Source organism: Convolutriloba macropyga, chromosome 6 (genome assembly GCF_964194025.1).
Source record: "Convolutriloba macropyga chromosome 6, txConMacr16.3, whole genome shotgun sequence".
In the NCBI taxonomy this organism is placed as follows: domain Eukaryota; kingdom Metazoa; phylum Xenacoelomorpha; order Acoela; family Convolutidae; genus Convolutriloba; species Convolutriloba macropyga.
Window position 1 is genome coordinate 7,257,469 of NC_134473.1, and position 21,379 is coordinate 7,278,847.

Sequence of the window (21,379 nt, forward strand, 5' to 3'; positions counted from 1 at the left end):
TTGCTGCCCCGGGATCACCACTTCTTGGTATTCATACAAGGATCAAATATGATGTCATACAAATCATATGATATTTCCTAGTATGATCTTAGTATGATTACCGTGAATTGATAAATTATTCCATTATGATTAACAAGAATCAAACATCTATTTTTTGTAAAGATTTTTACAATTTATTTTTTTGTTTTTATTGGTAAGGCATCACCTATGTGACTCCTCGGCATTACATTCTATCAAAACATCTACTAAAGTTTTTCACTTTATGCACTAAAAATTTGCAGCCCAAAGTAAGGGACTTGTGAATCGTCAAATTCAAAACATCTGCGGTTCCAGAAAGACTTCTATAAAATGTGAAAAATCAGATCACGCAGCTCTACTGAAACAGCAAAAAAACTCTATTATGCTGAAGAGAGAAATAACATTGAACAGTTCCCATTTCTAAGTCTCGAGTAGTCAAAAATTGTAACAGAATCAATGCTTCATAATGCTGACTAGACGAAAAAAAGCAGCGCCGAACTTTCAAAAGCTGTTCATGACGTAGTAATCAAATAAAAATTAAAATAAATCGGTTGAGTCAATAATGAGGTTTCCAGAAATATTACTTGCCACGGATTCTTGCACTAATTTTTTAATTTTAATTTTTCTGAAATATCAAAATTTTGGCACAGAACTATAACCTTCAGGTAACAGATCGGTTTGAGCCTCTTTCCAATTATGCAATGACCCAACGATTCATGACTTTGAAAAGTGCTTTTTCTATTAAAAAAACTTCATTGCTATCTATGAAAAAAATGCGGTGTAGCATGTTTGCAATGTTATTACTAAATTTGAATTTTTTGCAGGACGCATATCAGTGGTGTTCGTAGCGAAATCTGATTCAACAGTTTCCTGATTTTTATCACTTAAGGAGCGATAGCCTCCGAGGAATGTTGTTCAGCCGAGATAGAAGTGTTGTTATGCCAAGCCTTTTTGGCAGAAAACAAAAGCTGCATAAAATCGTCAGCAAAAAATCCATTTCATAGTACTAAAGTCAAAAACAAATATCCAAGAAAAAAAAAGTTCAGATGAAAAGCAATGTCACCAAATCTTGCAATTTTTATATATTTTTTTCACAAGTACCATCTACTTTGTGAGCAAGTGAGATTTCGGATTGAGCCATTGTCAAAATTTTGTGTCTTTAGTATAAATGTACATGAAGGGCGTTTTTTCTATCAAAGTTGTAGCTTACTGTCTGATTTCGAAAAGCAGATTAAAGTCTGATGTACTCGATATATTTTTTTCCAAAGCAATAGATTTTTTGCAGGTCTAATTTTTAAAAAATGATCAATATGGTTCAGTAGAGAGTAGCTATCCCGTGCTTTATTGATCGAGACAGACATTTTGCGAACAACCGTTAGCAAACAAGGAGGCTCACAATTGATCCGGTATAGCAAGCTATCAAATTCATTATAGAGTAATCGACAGTCAAATGAAGATCGCTTGTTCCATAGTGAAACTGACACAAGTGGTATTTCGCTAGATCAAATATTGTAGCACCTATCGGTGTATCCCAATAGATCATTCTTGGATGGGAGGAGAGAGCTGCCATGTACTTGCCAAACAATTTGAATGTAACAAACTCAGACTTGCTTATTATTGTTCGGGTTCGTCTTGAGTCTCTCGTAAGCTCGATTTTCATCCGTCGACGTTTCGATTAGCAGTTTTTCCATAAATGGCGTTGTTCATTAGTTTATAGAAGCTCTCCTCAAATTTATTCGAAGCCGCTTGTCTCTTCTGACTGTTCATGGTTATATAGGGTGCTAACCAATTGTTTTGAGTAAACTGTAACAAACGTTGCACTTTCCCAACCACTAGTCCCAAGTTAACATACAGTTTCAACAGCTTGTAAGGCAGCACATAGTGTTCTTGTCGAAGAAAGTCTGCAATAGTTTTAGTAAATTTGAGGGGCTAAGTTCTGAATCTCTCGCAAATTTACTTGGTAGTAACTGAGCCAGTCATCCTCAACAATATTTTTTGTGCGAGGGGGAAGTCCTGATGGTAATTGTGTAGACATGCGAGAAGAGCGCAATCGGTTTTCAGGTATGCATCGTTGTAGTCCTCTAGAGTTTGACACTTCAGAGTGTTCCACATCGTCTTGGCGACGTTCGAGTTTTCTTGAATTATTGTTACCGCGTTTACTTTTAAAGTCTTACGCCATTCATTGAGAGGCGGGAAGAATTTTTCGCTGAATTTTTCTCGGCCGCTTACATATGAATAGGGATAATATCCTCTTTGCTGGAGAGGCTTCAATTCTGTTGTGGATAGGTTAGGAAAGACAGAAGCAATTATTCCAAAACGATCTCTTGGCAATATTTGAACCAACTTTTCAAGAGCGAATTCATAATTATGAGTGAATCAATAAACCTCAGATTTTCAAACTGTTTGATCACTTTTCCATCTTCTAGGATTTTGGTCTCTATCAGTACTCCAAAACTCATGGAAATGTATTTTTCATCAGTAGACTGAATTCAACTTACAGTAGTCCTTGACTTGCAAGATGGCAGGGCTTTACAAATGTGATGAAGATCGCAATGTTGTATATTATGACCCACCAAAGGGGTAAATTTGTCGTTCCTTCGTGCTTTGTTGCTTTTCTCATGAACCCAGCCTGAAAATTGTCCACTGTAGTGGCAGTGATCCAGATCAATTGACGACTGTTCATCATTGTCGTCAAAAGGCTTGTTATATATCCAACACCTGCTAGCTGCACTTTTCGAGGACTGGCTACGATCACCTCTGAAGAAAGGAAAAACTCATTTGGGTTTGTATATATCCTGGGCTAGTGTGTGTAGCATGTGTACAAATTTAATGATGCAATTTTCAGAGCTGTCCACGTGGAGGAAGATGGATTTTGTTGAATTGTGATCAATAACCGCAAGTGAAAACCCACAGGGCTTGTGTTTTTCAGTAACTCTGGTGTATGAGCTGTTCCCGTGGGGCGTGCATCCTGCTTCTGGACACAAGAAGGATTCGAAGTCAAAGTAAAAGACTAATGGAACAAAACATGTAGCGGCCAAGTTTTCAAATTTATATATTTTTTTCCCGGAGCTAGTCATCTAACAACAGCAGGCGCATTTTCACAGCAGGTCTCTTTATGTTCGCTAAGCTTTGCAAGGCCTTCTTCACACAACCAGAAAAAATTCCGGAAATTAATAAACGCAAAGCGGAATTTGGTTTTTCGGAGTTGAAAGATTTTTTAGCCAATTTGGTAATCAATACATAATGATAACAGTCAGCTTCGTATAAAAGAAATGATTCCATTTTGAAGTTTGAGACTTTGACACTCTGGGTGGAAATAGGTCTCTACCATCATAACCAAAAACGTTGATTCGAACTTCGTTGAGATTTTCGAACTGATTGATGTCTTCTAGCACCATGGGCATATTGAAGTGTCCAGTTGGTTGATGAGGGTTGGCTTGCTTGTAAGTATCGGGTGAGCTTTTGTCTGTGTTGTAGTTCCTTCCTGGTCGATCTAAGCTAATATTGTTGTTTATATGATATGCAGCATTATAGCAGCAGAGAGGCAATTTTCGTCCTCATAGTTGCGAATAATAAGTAAGCCGCGGCAGTTTTGTAACTTTGAAGGTGATGCAATGTGAGGCGAGCCGGTTTTAGCGGACAAAGTTCATATTTAATTTTGATAACTTTCTCAAGCACCAACCACAACCATTAGTGGCAAATTTTGTTAGCAATATCACCATATTCTCGACTATAGTCCAGAAGGTCTCCCTGCTAAATCCCTGACTATAAACGGGTGTCATGAACGAATTTGCTTAAAATTCGATAAGCTCATCTTCATGATCTTCGTTTTGACTTGGTTTTCAGAGTTGATGCAGAGCACTGAATTGAACCCTATGTGATCCTTGTGAGAGTTTTTGTTCTATAAGTGAATCGATTTGTGATTTATGTTCGAGCAAGAACTGTGCAAGGTCTGTGTTGGCTTGGGTTGTTGATGGCGGAAGATGGTAGCTCTGAAGGGTACCATTAAAGGCAGTTCCAACCGGCGCTTGAGTTGGCTGGAATTGATCGCCCCAGTTAGGTAAAGAATGCAAAAAACTCAAAAGTCTGGTATCGTTAAAACCCATGTAACAGGAACGACAACAATTTCTAAATTTTTGATGAGAAGTCCTCATGTGTTGTTCCAATTCAGAAAGTTTTCTACAAGCGAATGTACAAATACAACAGTTTAAAAACTGTTAAACCTTCTTCGTTGGGGCGTTAGCGATGCTCATGGCGGGATTGGTTTCCCCTGTTAGCAAAAAATGCTGAACAAAATTTGCAATTGAAAACCATTTTTGAAAAATTCAAGTTTAAAAAGTTAGCAGAGATAAAAACAGCTTTCGTGAACAGGTCACTCAACTTCAAATAGCAAATGTTCTTCTATTCCACACGAGGCTCATATAAGAGGCGCGCAATTCAAACTTTCGGAATTTTCGAGTTTTACTTGGAAATTAGAGAGCGCGTTTACTATTTTATCCCACTTTAGTCAAATACTATGAGCAAATCAATTTGCGTTGAACTAAAGGTAGATTTTACGTTTCTCACTGACAACTTTGGGATGATTAAACTTATTTAATATTTTCAAATTTTTATTACAATTTACAAAGACTTTTTAATCCATGGGTAGTTCCTTTCAGTTATAAGGTATATGTGACGTGACAAAACATATCAATTACAGTTTTTTGGTTTCTTTAAGGAACTTTTAGGTCAAGTCAGAGTAAAGTTTTATGTTTTTTTGATGACCTTTCAATCTGAAATATTAATCTTTTTTCTTTTTTTGATATCTAATTTGCTCGTATGACATAAAGGAAAAGGAAACAGTTGTGTTTCAACCCTTTAGATGTTTTATTACACATCATTAGCCTACCTAAAAAGAAACTTTTGATTTGATTTCCACAGAATTATTAAAAAATATTCCAAAAAACATCGCTCTTTTGAACACTTAATTAACTTTTAAGTACGAGGAATGCTTGGAATGGTTATGATGCACATTTTATTATTGTCACGTTGTTTGAACAGCTCATAAATCTACTAAAAGCAAAAGAAATTTTCGTTTTTTTCGCTGAATGTTGCAAAAAACGATTTTTGTAATTCTTTCACTGCAGAAGACGATTGTTGCGTCTGGAGACGTTGATCCTCATATTAAAAAAATGGTCCCCTGACGCTAAAACGTAGAACCCGACAAAAAGCCCTCATCTTCATCAGAAAAAAGTTAGGATTTCTGTCAATCATGATCAATCAATGTCATAGTATGACAGGTAATGACAAGCCCCCGGTTATAAATTTTTTTCGATGACAATTGTGATGAGATGATTTTGTCTCCAGCCCCCGAAAAATTGAAATTTTAGAAAAAAAAATTTTGTATCATTATTATTTCGGGTACTTCAATTTTTAACTAATGTCAGATGCTAATGAGACGTTAATGACCAGATGTTTTGAAAGTCGGTGAAGAAGCCGTATTTCGGCTCCGACCCTTCTGACCAAAAATGACAAGCATGCATCCTTAAACAAATCCTTAAAAAAAGTGGGAATTTTTTTCCAATAATTACTAATTAGACCAAGTAGGTGTTAATTCCATTCTTTTTTCCTCTTTTTTGCTAAAAAACGGATGTTTTACTTATTTTATTGACACGTGAACGTAAACGCAGGTACTGACCCTGGCTTAATATCAGCATGCCAAAATCAATTTGTTTAATGATGTTTTTGTAAGAAAAGGATTTTGTACAAGTTTTTTTGAAGTCTCTGCTCAACACTATTTTTTATATTTAATAGCTTTCGCAACAACTTTTCTCTCAACCAATCAGAAGCTTGGTTGCCTGCTTTTATATATTACCGGCTGAACATGTTTGAACATGTCCATTTTGGAAACTTTCTCTTAGGTTTTCTAATTAAACAATATTGTATACGTGAAACAAGTGAACGTGTTTGAACATGTCCATTTTGGAAAAATTTTGATTCTGAAGTCTGATAGCTAGGTGAAAAGAATAAAAGAGGAGCACGCTATCTATAAAATCCAGTAACACAACACACCAAAGTGCACAGGAAAAATAATTCAAAAAAATGAGTTGTAAGTGGCCTAAAAAGTCCATTAGAGAGTCTTCTTGTTTTCGTTATTTTGATTATGCGCACACTACTGGAGTTTCCAAGCAATTGGGTGTCTTGAAGTCGGATGAATTTGTTTGCCGTTGTTGTATCTGAAAGCTTGAACCAGAAAAAATATTGACATCAAAATGACTCGTACTTGCAAGATTTTCAGAGATCTTGTTCTCCTTCTGGAAATCCTCAAAGAGTGATGGTCTTGGGGTTGGAGTAACAATTGGGCTTGGATTCACAGCAGGAGTTGTTGAAACACTGACTGAAGCACTTGGTGGCTGACTGTCCGGTAAGGACAGTGATGATTTGACACCCCATATTTCACCCAAATTTTCGTAGGCTTGATATGTGCCGAGTTGATTCTGGATAACGACACACAGTCGCAGTCGTCTCTGTAAAAGATACGTCTCACTTCTTCCGGCAAAGTGTCTTTAGTTGTAAGCATTTGTGTTATAGTTTTTGATGGCAAGTGTAATCTAGAATTAATGATACTGCATTCAGACGGCTCCTATTTTGCCTGTAGGGCAGCAATAGCGTCATTAAACAGCTTCGGTATCAAAAAACGCTGGTAAGTAAAACAAAAATCGTTTTTTTCACTTGTATTAGAACGACAAAACTTCCAAACACTATTTGGTAATCAAGAGTTCTCTCAAAGGAAATAGCAGAATCCGAAGGAAATTTCATGGACAATGTTTCTGAAGTTTGTTTTCAAGTTCTTTTCAATAGTTAACTGTTAGGTAAGTGCAAAAAAAAGAACTGAACACAAGTACAAAACGCTTTCGCAACATGTGTTTAACTAAAACAAGGTTCGCCTTATCTAAGGCCAAAAAAATGAATGGAGCATAAATTTTAGTCACACTTAGTTGCATGATTTATCTCTGTTTGTTTTTAGCATGTGGTTTTAATTAAAAGAACTGTGGTTACTTTAAAGAGGAATTTGGGGTTACATCTGTTTTGTATGGGTTTGTATGTAAATTGTGTGTGGCCTCTAAACTATACTATCTAGCGTCTTATCTGTTCGAAATTAACTCGTATTTGAATTACATGGAACTCTACACTATCAATTTTTACCTCCCTCCCACACAGAAGTTTGGCGTTGTGTTGATTAATTTTTTGGTTTATATACAAAACACATATAAGTGTTATCTTTGTTTTCAAGCAGGTTCACGTAACTAATGATTGGTAAAGGTATGGTTTTTATTAACTATTATCTAAGGTCACATACGTATAAAAGTCTAACATGAAAAGTCTCAAGTACGCCGTGGGGCGTACTTGAGATTGTAATTACCAATCATGGGGCTTAATTAAAAAAAATGACGACACGGGTTTGATCCCAGCTTGCCGCGACTCCTAACTTCGTAGTCATATACACTATGTTGACTGGTTGTGACAAAAACAAGTTGCCTAGCATGCTGTTTACTTCTTCAAAAGACAAACAGTTTGGAGACTGATTACTATTTCGGCATTTCCCAAATTGGAAAGCGTTTGGTCAGTGCAACTTTAAAAACGTACGAAAGAACAGGAACGCATGTGTTTCTAAAATTGTTCAAGAAAACGGCGGATTACGAGTTTGAACAGAGAATTTCTGTGACTATGGAAAAGTTTGATAACTTAGTAAAAAAAACAGAAAGAATACGTGAAGCTGCAACGCAAGATTCCCCACTAAAACCACCCCCAGCAAAAAAGCAGAAACTTGATCAGTGTAGTAAAGATGGCGGAAGCAATGTTTGAGCGCTCTCCCAACTAATTCAAACAATTTTAAATGAAGTTTTTTATTGTTGACGAAAAACCAAACCTAACAGCTCTGACTAACTATGCTGCCTGTCCTAATTTTGAGTCTGAATTTTGTCAGTTACTAACTAACCATTTTCACGTTCTGATTAAGTGTGCAATCGATTTTGAGACCATGAAGCCAATCAAAAGTTTTGCAGTTGCCTGCCTTTTCACTACCTTCAGACAATAATTTTCAACTTCAACAAGTGTGGAAGTTAAAGGAGATACATTTTCAAAATTACAGCTTGCCGTTGACTTTAATAATAGATCTCGAGACAAAATTGATACCGCAAATGTACGCGAGCGACTTCCACACTTGGCAACAGGGGCAATAAAACTACCAAAATCGACACCGGTCACTAGCGGAGTCCGCAAAACATTGGAAAGATCAAAATAAAGCGTACCACAGAAAACAATTTACATTTTTGTGTGTTCTACAATTTCTTCGAAAACTCAAACTGATCAGTTAAGTAGTGAAACTTCAAAAATAGTGGAATCAATTTTGAGTGGTCCTTATTCTGGTGCTTTTTGTCAGATTATGGATATACTTATGAGTGGTTTTGAAATATTAAACATTGATTCTGATTTTCTAATTGTTCGATTTGTATGTGCAGAAAAAATTCAGTGTTAAAAAAAATTGGGGCAATGTTAGTTTTGTTAGAGAGTCATGTGAAGAGCAAAGAGAATCAATTGAAAATCAGTACAATTTAATAATTTGTCTATTTTCAAATTTTAATTGATCAAAAAAATACAAAATAGTCCGCACATTTCTGAGTTTTGATTTGAAATGGTTGGTTTTCAAGTAATTGGTGAAACTGTAATTTTTTTTGCAATAAATATTATTGTAGGAAGACAAGGATCGTCCAATAGGATCAGCAAACAGAAGAGTGTCGTTTTTTAACATATGAAGAGCCAGTGCGTGCCAGGATTTTGAGATTTTGACGCGTTTACAATTTAAAAACTGCTTGACGTCAATTTTGAAGGAAAATTGGCTGCTGCAAATACACCTCGAAATTTTTGCTTTAGTTTTCTCTGAATTAAACCTTTATTGTCGGCTTTGTCCATCAATTTGCTAGAATATGGTTTTTTGACACTCGTCGCTCAGTATCAACAAAAATTTGCTCTCAATTTCTCCAATAATAAAAATTTCAATATTGTTCGGTAAGGCCGCTGAAAACTTCAACTCGATATATATGGAACAGTTTGTTAGCCCCGGATGTATAAAATTATGAGAAGCTTGTTGGGTGCTAGTGAGATCAAATACCATCATAAAATGGCTGAGAGAGTCTAACAGACCTATTCCGTGCCCATTGTCAATATAGGCTAAATCTGATATTGTATTAAAAAAAGCGTTTGTTATCAGTTGTAAATCTTGGGCTATAAGCCACTTGTAACCCGTTGTGATATATATATATATATATATATATATATATATATATATATATATATATATATCTGTTCCAGGTCAAAAATTTGAAAATGAAATGGATTTTGCATGCTTTTGCCCAAAAAGCTTTGTTTGTATTGAGACAAATTGCTAAGCTTCAGATTGGCCCTCGTGCAGAAATATCCTCTTGCTTCCAACTATGGAGACCAGTTGAAGCAAAAAACGTCTTCGTCAAAGTTTCGAAGAAGGGATAAGCAGCAGGGCTAGTAAGCAAGATTTTGTCAATCGCAGACACGACCTCATAATTCAATGTCATCTTGCGAACGTAGAAAGTATCTTCAACAATTTTCATCTTGTAATATTTTGCAGCATCATCAGAAACGATAACAAAATCATCAATAAATTTTATGAATGCAATACGAAGTGATACATCACTGAGCAGATGTTTATCACAAGTGAAAAAATCAACCGCTACTTTAGCATAAAAAATGCATTCTGCTGACTCTCTGGCCGAGTTTTTCTTCGCGCAATTTCCGCTGCTCTTTTTGCAGATGGATCTTCTTCATAAGAATAGCCTTAACTTAACGGAGGGTTATTTGCATCTTTGTTATGTGAGAACTCAGTTTCTATGAAACTCTTGTGTGCATAATTTCCATTTGCGTCAGATATTTTCAATCCGTTGGCTGACACTGTGCAGTTAGAGAAAAGTGAATGCAGCAAATTATTGCAAAACTAAGTCGTATTGGTTCTAGCAGTTTCAGCAGCAGCTGCCCCGTCATATTTGAGATCAGCTCCCGAAATCTGAACAATTTTGCATTTGATTTCCAAAAGCTTTTCAGGAAATCAAAAAAGTTGTTACCGACGTCAGTTTTCTTGAACTCTAATATGGGTCCATCAGGACTATACACAGGTCTCAATTTTTGCCAAAAACTTCGATCGAAGGTCACCAAGAGGGCCGGTTTTTCAAACAGATCCAAAGAGCTATTAGTTGCTTTGTTTGGTAACAAGTTAGCGATGACACTTAACTTGAGAGAAGAAACCAGACCGACTTGTTTTTGGAACTTTTTGTTTTGAAGTGACCAACTTTTGTTTGGTCAAGGTTTTTCTTGGTGATTTTTCGATCGACTTTTAATCGTTATTCTTTATTGATAAAGTCTTAATCCCCTGTTCGTTTTTAAAGGTGTTTGCTTAATGTATTTCTGAGCGTTTGTTTGCGTGATTTTTTACTGCTGACAACGTCTAACAACTCTGGAACACTTTGACTTCGAAGTTCTTTTCCAATACGTTTTGAAGTAGGAAGAATGAAACCTCAAGCTATGGCTAAAGCAACCCACCCAATTCCCGCAGAAAAGGCTATAAAATTGCTGCCTTTTTGCCTGCAGTGGCCAGAGAAATGTGCGAAGGATGTTGCTTGGTTATCATAATAGTGCATGATAAATGGAAAATTTTTTCAACTCAAGGTTTAAAATGACATTACCAATTCCCGAAAAGGGAGCCAATTCTCCCGACTCTGTTCGATATTGTTTGTATAGTGTTTGATAGGAGTTTTTTTGAATCTGACTTGGAAAAAACAATGCGATGAGTTGGTTCAAGCTCGCAGACGCTTTAGTTTTTCAGACGTTGCTTTGAATCAATTTGAAAAGCAGGGGAGCTTTTGTATCACCAACGTACCGGTACTCAACAAAAGTGGTATAAATGAGAATTGAGTGCTTTCCTGAGCAATCCCAACGGGAGTATTTGCCTTCTATGCTGCGGTTTCATCACTCTTTATTGGTCTGTTTGATGTTGCGATTTTTATTTTGTATCCTATGTGTACTCCATTACCCAAAAAGCGATGATGCTCGGATATTCCTTACTTGGAAAATTATTTCCCTCATTTTTCTCCAATCAAAATTTCAAATTTTTTCAGTTTTTTGATCTCTCTGAATGAAAATTTTGGTAGCCCAACAATTCGGTTGATGGTAGTTAGTATGTCAACCACTGAGTTATAAATTCCCGTCAATATACCCGACAATTTCTCTCCGTTATACGGACGAGAGATCATATGGGCTTCAAAAGACGTTTTCTGGCTCTCTTCGTACCGTTTTGAGCTATATACTACCTTGTCTGCATTTACAAAATGCTCATTTTTTGTTGGGAAGTTGATCTCACTGAGAGCTACTCTACGGTCACCAGCGAGTTGAATTTCATCATTGAAAAAGTTTCGAAATGAACTGAGAGTGTAAGAGCCCAAATTTTCCCTCGAAACAGACGAAATAACATGCACAGTGAACTCATTGTTGAAACTGTTTTCACTCATTTTTCTCTACATGAACAAGCTGTAACTCTGGTTGATAAAAACTGCCTTCAATTTTTTCACCGTTTGCACCAATAAGTGAATACGTTGGTGGAATGAAGGTTATTATGTTTTCTATTTCAAGAACTTCGTCGTTGAAAGATTGTTTATACCCTTTCCTGAAGGTTGCGTCCTTTTTGACAATTCTAACAATATCCCCAACGTAAAAATTAGCTCTCAGAAACTTGGTTGTTTGAGCGCTCAAAAAGACAGGTCGTGGAACGACCTTTTTAGTGCCTTTATTTTGAGCAAGTTTGGTTACTCGGTTGACCGATGAATTAATTTTTTTTCACAAATTGATCTAGTTTATCTATGAAGGAGCATGTCCAATTTTTTGAAGGTACTTGTAGAGAAAGTTTATTAGTAATCGAAAATTGCGCTCTGCGAATGCAGATTTTTTTTTCACTAAAAGTGCTGTATAAATGAATTCCTCGTTTGTTGCATGACGTTTTGAAGGCTCCAAGAAACTCGGTACTATCATCAACCCACATTTTATGTGGTTGCTTGTTTTTTATCTTTTTTTAAGGCCAAGGCAGTTTCCGTTGCATAATTACGTTTTAAGGGCTCCAGACGTAGGTATCTGGAAAGACAGTCGACCGCAACTAAAAATTTTTTAACATTTCTGTTGTGTTTTGCTAGTTTGTCCACATAAGCCAATTCAATGGACAAAAACTCATATATGTCTTTTACTACTACTTTAATTCTAGAAAACCGTAAATGAATTGGGCAATGTTTTGTAAAAGATGGCTCGGTTTCGAAGTTTGTCTTAATTTTTTCAAATGCTGATTTGCTTTGGGTTTTTAATTGCTCTGTGTTTCCAAACGATGCATGTCCCTTCAAATACATTTGGTCCAACAATTTTTTCTCAGAAGATTTTACACCAATTTTGCTGTTTGGTTTCGTCTTCTGCCGTCATTTTTCTTGTGTCCGTTTTTGTTTGGTTGATAACTTATTAACCGCTTCCTGATTGTCCTCCTGGGCTTGCAAAAATGTCTTCTTCGCTTTCAGATGCTTTCAAGATCCGTGTGGCATAGCTATTTGAAACTAAATGAGGTGGAAGTTCGAGAGCTAATAGCGCTCTAAATTTTTTGTGCATATCATTTTTTTTGTTGACTGCTGTTGTTATACAAAAAATTGACGCTTTTAAGCCAAGTGGTTGGTTGTAAATATGAAAGATACCACCTGAATCCTTAATGGATACCGTCGAGGATTCTCATATCTCGATGAGAAAGATTTCTGCTCTTCCGATCTTGTTTTTCTCCATGACTCCAAAATCTCTCATTATTGACTGAAACGTTTGGGTTTTTTTAGAATATGTTCATTTTCACTGTAATCACTCATGGGCTCCTCTTTTTCTTCATGGTCTGTTTAAATTTTTATGTTGGGTTCTGTCTGGACTGCTCCATCTTCTTTTTCACTTTTTTCCGGTTTTTGTAACATGTTTCTTTGAATGAGAGACAATTGCATGGATTTCTGTTTGTAGACAGGATTGTCAAAGTTTTCACTTTTGCAGGTTGTGTTGTCATGAACATTCTTTTGGGAAATAAAATAAATTCTTTAGCATGCATTATCACTCACTTAGATGAAGCTTAAACGAGAAGGTTACAAAAATCTGCCTTTTATTTTTTAAACTTGTTCGTTCAGATAAAATTTTGTTAAATGAATTTTTCAGGCCTTGTATCAAGGACTTCTTGACGGGAACGTTACCGTTGACAACATTAAGCAAACACTCGCAAAGAAAGTTAATAAATCTAATTGGTGCGGACATGATTAGTTCTTTTGATTTTATGTTCGATGTCTCTAACTTTTGCCGCAGCTTACATAGCTTTTTCTCTCTCATTACTCAAGTTGGTTATAACAACTTTAGCTGGGGGAAGGTAAAAATTGGTTGGTCCCGGCCGAACAATATTGGAGCAGTAACATAAAAGGTCGGATTTTTTTGGATCCAAATCGATCAGTAAATGACCAAATGATTGTTTGGTTGCCAGCTCGTAGCTATCTTTCAAAAATTGCGTTCTATTCAGCTGTCGAACAATTAAACCAATCTGTTGAATGTCACGGGGTTATTTAAATAGAATGATGTGTGTTGTATTAAGATCAATAGTTTATGACCATTTACTTTGTTGAAATAAATTTTGTTTTACGTAAATTACACAAATGTTTTTGTGATGTCCTGTTGTAGCCAATTTCGAAAACTCTTTGTCATTGAAAATTTCTTCATATATATCGTCAAACAACAACAGACAGTTTCCGAGCTCCCATATCAAATCGAAGCTTGAAAATTTGGTAGACTGTATGTTTAATTTTTCCTCTAGTGACTAAAATTTGGGTTGTTCATGTTGATAGAAATAAAAAAAAATGGGAGGAATTTTGGGAGAAAGAGTTTTTTCGAGTAACATTCTAAAAATTAGCTCTGCTTTTTCAACATGACGGACCGCAAACGGCCATAAACAACCGGTCAGTTGTTGAAATGATTTTATTCATAATTTTGGGTTGGGAAGAGCGTATCAAACGGTACAAAAAAGAAAAAAAACAAAATCTAGACTCCTTACATTCAAGCTCAAAAAATACCAGTCTTACCAAAGAAATAATAGTGAGAAAAATTATAAGAAAACTTGTGTAAAATAAACAACTTCTGATCGCGGTATTCTTCAATTACAAAACCTCCATGATTGTCTTTCATGGTGGTTATCCTCAAACACTAACTCCGTTATTGCCCCGCCCGAATCTAACTGATCTTCTCCTTTGCTCAATTCAAAATAAATTTTAAAAAAGAGGTAAACTTGGTTATCTCATTATATAAATTTCATAAAACACAAATTGAGAATTTTGATGATCACTAATGAAAATAATGGTGTAGTTTGCCTTTACTCTGTCAGTTTTGTTTCTGAAAACAATTGACTGTACTTTGTTCTTTTCAATTCTTTGTCTTATCTTAGCTGGAAGGCTCCTATCGTTCAGTGACTTCGAAGCTGGTACTGCACGCTTGGGCATAAGTAAAGGGGTTAGTTTCAGCTTTCTTATATTCTCTTCCAAAGACATGGTACAATTGACAGTTTTTCAAAAGCGAAAGGTATTTCGTAAAGGCTTCTACTTAAACTCCAGTACAGACAATTTGCTGTTTCCTCAGTAAAGTTTGACAACGACTGTCAACTTTTTCCTCTTTGACAAATATAACTGTCAATTGATTTTCATCCGCTATACAACTGTAAACAACTCAATTTTGAGATAAGTTCACTTGAAGTAAAGACGGTGATGTTTCTCGGACCGTCGATTCATTCGCTAGCCACAGGTAAAAAAGTGTAGCTTTTTTCAGGCACAATGTTTTTTTTCTTTTTCGCTTAGGACAGCTTGAACCATGTAGAGTACAAATGGTGACATGTGAAAAAAATTTCAGTTTTTCAATTTTTAGACATAACAAAATCTCCAAATTGATAAAGTCCTTTATGAGAAATTTCTGAGTTTTTTATTTTGCTGTTCTCATCGCATAAAACGTTGCCAAGAGAAATCGAAGTGCTATGCTATCAAAAACTTGTTGCAAATAACAATATGGATAGTTTCAACTCTCCCAATTCAAACCATGGATTTTTTTGACACCCAACTCTATGATCGTCCCTCACTCGAAGACAGTATGTTGAATGAAGTTGGGGGTAAAAATGACACAATATCGAAAAAATTTTTTGTCGAAACAGCTAGTTCTTTGATAATAAAACCAGAATTTTTATGTCGAAAGCCTTCAAAATAAAGAACAACTGGTCGTAATTTCAACATTCCAGCAAACTGAAAAAATTGCTTTCAAAAGTTTTTACATAGAGACAGAAGGCAAGTACTGTCACGTGGCGAAGGTTCTCGTTTGTCACTGGACATGGTAGGACATGCGAATAGCCCGGCCCTTTTTCACTCTATTCGAAGACAAAACCTGTAGCGTCGTGAAGTATGACATGCAACCTCAAATTTTTATTGGACCTGAAATACTTGCCCAGAGAATAATTATCTTTACCAATCAGTCCAACATAGGGTCTCATTTTCATAGCAATAACCAAATTAAGCTCAAGATCCAAGAACTGACATGCTGCCAAGAAATAAAGAAACCTTTCACGAATTGAGAATAATATTTTTTCAATTCCTTGTAAATTTCGTGAATAGCTTTCAATTCAACTGTCGCTAGGGTTGTCATGACGCAAAAATCAGTTTCAAGGAGGCCTAATCCCCTTAATCCCTTTCCGTCTAGGATAACCCCATATTATTCCATGTTTAAGTATCGTAGGATAACACCCCTCTCTTGAGACAGTATTTACTTACTACTGATACCTTTCCATTTTTTTCAAAGTTTTTTTGCCGACTTTTTTGTTACCAGTCTTTTCTCCCGATTGCTGACTGCATTTTGTTGTCTTTGTTCTTTTTTACAAAAATTATGCACAGCTCCTTATTGTAGCTTTTTTCTTAATACCAACTCTCCTGTGGCATTTTCCGACATTTCTTAGTTGACGCTATGCAGATTTTTAGTAGTTTGCTTCAAAGTGTAGAGGAAATATAAACGCAGTTGAGATTGCTGGAGGGCTGTTGATTAACAAAAAATTCAATTTCTTGAAATGCAATTCATTTAGGCTGTTAAAATACATTGAGAATTTTGTTCTGATCACTGGTGTTTTGGTGTGATAACGAGAAGAATCTACTGAAAGAAACTACTGAACCGGGCAATATCTTCAACCTGAGGAGAAAAGTAGTATTTTTGGTATCAAATTTTTCGTCCTCTCAGAATTAAACTGTCATAACCTTTCTCATATATTACTTGTCTGATATACCCCATATCGGCCAATAAAACCAGCACTACATTGTTTGTTATGATTCAGTACTGATATGCAATGGTTAGAAACACTGGGGGTTTCCCAAATAACGACATTACTTCTCAGTGATTATAAAAATTTGGAAACAAAAAACAAATTTGTTGATAAATAGTTGAAAACATCGCGGACTGTACGTCAACTCTGAGTCAGTACTGATTGAGTTCACTTGCATGTCTTGGATCAGTACAGTAAAAGAGCTCTGATGAAGTCACTTATTAGACATTGCACTAGGCAGGTTTTGAATCAAGCATTAAGTATTGGCAAGTGTTGAGTCAGATCTCGGCCAAGACTTGGCAACTCGTGAACGAATCTCGGCCAAAAGTTGACAAAATTACGCCACAGTATTTTGTGTTTGTCTTCTATGGTTTCGATTTGAAATATAAAGCCGTCGGTTACAATGGCATGACTTTAAAACTGTCCAAAGTGAAAAAAGAAGTACAAAAAATCGAGCTCTTCTACGAAGTTCACTTGATATGGAATGAAAATAATTATGATATTGACCAATATACCTAAAAATGCCACTCTTCCTTGCTCATGGGTAAGGATATGATAAAAAGTGGTTTCCCAGTAAATATATGGAATAATTCAAGTTGATAGAGGCGCAAATCAGAAATATATTAAGTAGACGATGAAATTTCTTATAACAAATCTGACGAACTTTTTTCGATAAGACTTGACCAATGCCTTAAGACTAGATTTAAGTCGTGGTAAGTACTGATTTTTCATTTCAAGACGTGTATTTTAGTGCAGAAGTACTGATCAAGACTTAAAGTTCGTTCCGAAGTTCTTTGATTAAAAATTTCACAGTGTAGATCACAATAGGGTCCCTTCTATTATAGCACCCCTAGCCATATAAATTACCTGGTCTTTAGCGCCTAATTATATTGCCTAGTTGTCATATAACGTATATCCCCCATTACCAGATATGCCAAAGTGAATTGGGACATATTTTTTAGGAGTAGGAGAAATAGTGGGGAGGGGGAGGGGTGGCTATAAGGGCTAAGTCGACCCGGGTCGAGGTTTTAGGGTATTTTTTTTGTAAGAAATGCGGTGAATGCGGTGAATTTTTGTAAGAAATGCGGTGATTGCGGTGAATGCGGTGAAAATAAATATTTCACCGCATTTCACCGCATTTCTTACAAAAATTCACCGCAAAAATCACCGCATTTCTTACCAAAATTCATGTAGTAGTCATATAACGTATATCCCCCATTACCAGATATGCCATAGTGAGTTGGGACATATTTTTTCAGGAGTAGGAGAAATAGAGGGGAGGGGAGGGGTGGCAATAAGGGCTAAGTCAAGAAAAATGGTCCACAAAAAACAGATGACCAATTGACCGAAACATTGCAGTTTTCCTATTACCGCCCACTAATGTCTCCAGGTCTAAAATGTCTTAATTTTGGTTCAACCAAATTATTTCACATTATAAGTGAAGCCCTCTTGATCGATATTATACCTGGAAGGTGTGTATTTCAGTTGATTTTCCCTAATTTTGGCCTTTGCAAGGTTTGAACGGAGGTTTCGGATTGACTTATTCAATAATTATTATATGATGTAACATATGAGAAATATATAAAAACACAGGGCTAAGGATAAACTTAGGCTAACTAAAAACAATTTTACTTTGAATCCAAATTGGACCTCGAAACTGGTCATAATGCTGACATCAGATCCTTTTTGAAAGCAGATCTAGAAAAAGGAAAAAGAAGCCATTTAAACAAAAATTTGCCGATGCCTCACAGTTTTTGATTATTTACAAAACAGTGTAATCAATAAATATTATACACGCTGGTTGGAGATATGCAGACAACCCCACCTCGCATCATAGATAATCAAGGGACGGCAACAAATTAATAAGCAATTTCGTAGATTTCTTAAAATATAAGTTACACATAGCAAATCATTTGGCAACTAAAAATCAAATATTAGGCTCTCATTTTTACTCATTCCACTCTGCGCCCATTCGGCTCCAATTCTTAGCCCCCAGTTCAGGTTTCACTTGTATGTTACTCCCCGGGTCAAGGAGTTCGTCAAAATTTATTTAAGAAACGCGCTGACAACCGCTGAAAAAAAATTTCAACGGTTAAATCTTACACATTAATCCTGTTAATCTGCTGAATTTTCAACAACTTTCTTACATAATTGAAGCACTTTTCAGCACTTTAAGTTGATATTTATGAAAAACCCTACTGCTGAAAATATAAATTTTCAGCGGCTGTCAGCGCACTTCTTACAGAACTTTAAGAACTTATGTTACACAATATCAGCACTTATCTTATGCATTTTCAACAGTTTCCTTGCACAAGTGTAAACTTTTTGAGTGGTTTTTCCTACATTCAGAGGCAGCAACTAAGCAAGACTGAAAAGCATTACACTAGGGCAGTTCAACTTAAAAACAGTTGTATATCTGCCAAAAGACTTAAGAATTTTTGTCAAACCTTAAGATAGTGCAGTTATTGCAACTTAGGTATAAAACCAAATTACTTGATTGAATGAAACCAGGTAGCTTAAGTATAACTATCTTCCTTCCGTTACATATGATGAAAGTGTGACGCTTTTCACTTGTTATGTTTTTCAGAAAAATCAATTTTCATTTTAAAAACCAAGCAAAGTTTTGATTGATTAGTGGCTCTTCAGAAGTACAAAAGGTGAAGGACACTACATGCTGACTACCTTATAAGCAATAGTGAGCAAAAAAATTGCACCTAAAATTATGTAAGAAAGGAATATTTAGGAAAGGCGCTGAATCAGCTGAATTTAAAATTTTCACAAGTGCTGAAATAATATAGGAAAGGTGCTGAATCAAATGCTGATTTTATGCAAGAGGTGTGCTGAAATGGGCTTAAATATTTTATTTAAGCGGATTTAGCACCTTTGTATCGATTTTCAGCGCAATCAGCACAAACCTTACATAATTTCAGCACATTCAGCTGATTTCCTACAAAAATATCCGCTTACAGCTGCTGACCCCTCGACCCGGGTCATCAGCAAAGTATTTCAAAAGCAGTTTTATATACGTGGGTATACGGGGAACTATGAGATAAAGTTAACAGGAGACAGAGTTGTCATAAGATACTATAACAGTTGGTGATCATAGTAGTAGCCGATATTAGATACACCTTTTTGGAATCTTCATAATCTAGCTACGCCACAGGATTCTTCAAGTACTAATACCAATGAGTCAATTTGTCCACTTTCTTAATCCTCCCCCCCCACCCTCGCTTCATATGAGGAGAGAACAGTTTTAACAGAAGGTATAGTCAAGCCATGACAGGGTGTCTGCGAGTCTGGCAGAGAAATTTAGCAAAAATAATTTAATTTTGAAAACTTGAAAACTTCAAGGTGTCATTTCAGACTTGTTAGCAATCTCGATTAAAGGACAAAGAGGCAGAATCAAGAAGCGCCAGCCACTGCGACAGCAATTACATGTACATAGCGGGCTTTAGGCAAAATTGAGTGATCAGTGAAGATGTGGAAATTGTTTTGATCAATTATTTACTTTCGTTTTTCATGTGTTAATGAGGCAACAAAAAACTGAGGTAGAAATTAAATAATCTAGGCTTTGCTATAATGGAAGTCTATAATAAAATTATTCAAAGTGATTCTCAGGATCGGGATCTGGACAAAGTGATTGTGATCAACGTGAAGCTGCTAACTGAACTTCCTATGGTTAGTTAAGAAAGTTTTAACGTTCTAATTGTATTACTTAACTCCTTAGACATTAAAAAAAAATCAAAACTTGCAAGAATATTGCAAGATTTTTAATTCTTTTGGAAGGTTGCTTTATATTTTCTCCAAAAGTATTGTTTCAATTTTAAAAATGACATGGGTTTGATCAACTTAACCATAAGTTTTTGACAGAGTCAATTAATCGCCGATATTTTCTTTAAACTACTCAGGTTGAAATATTATGTCAACTTTAATGTTTGTACAATACCCGCGAAAAAAAATTCAAAAAATTTGATGTGACTCAAATTAGTTGCAGGCATTTTTCAAACAAAACCAATTTTTTGTCTTTCAAATTTACTCGGAGTAAAAGTTGCTGTATCGTCCTTCAAAAGAATTCAAAATCTTGCAAGATTCTTGCAAATTTTAATTTCCCTCGTTACTAGGGCGCTGTTTACTTTCAAATTTGTAGAAAAAAAAATTTTTGTCTGTTAAAAGCTGTTACGATTGAAGGGCTCTTTCATTCGAACACGATTTTGTACCATTATTTGACAACATGAGTTCAATCAAGAGATCAAATCTCATTAATATGAAACGCATATCAATTTTTGTTGCAGAAACGGCTTGCAAAATTTTTTAAAATAGTTTCTTTCATCTTAAATGTATGCATTTTTGGCTATGTATTTTAAGCTTTTGTTAGCAGCTGAACATGTTGTGCACCTAGATACTAAAACTTTTGTTTTCTTGTCGTAAGACACAAACTCCTACTTGGCTTACGGGGCCACTTGGTTTTCTCCTTGGTTATTTCAAACCCGTTTTATTTTATCTTTGCAAGTTTTTCTCTCTTTGAAGGTTGCTTTTGCAGATAATTTTTTGGTAGGATTTTTTCCCTACTGCTATTCTGATTTGATCGTTTTTGGGATTTGATTGTATCTGGAAAACTATTCATTTCAACCCCTGGAACACAGTTTGACGGTGTTTGTTAATTGTCAGCTCTTCAGAGGTTGTACAGAAATTTCAGAAAGCTGCTGGTGTCCGTATGTTGTTCTGGCAAGGCATAAAACTTTTTTAAAATAGTTTCACCCCTGCAATTTATGTTGTTTTTTGAGGCCATCTAGAACCATTGGAGGCCAGCCTACTTAGAGTATCGTTTTAGATCCTAAAAACAGTTTTTAACTTATTGAAACTAAAAATATTGAACAATTAACACAAATTCAAGACGAGATACAGTCGTTG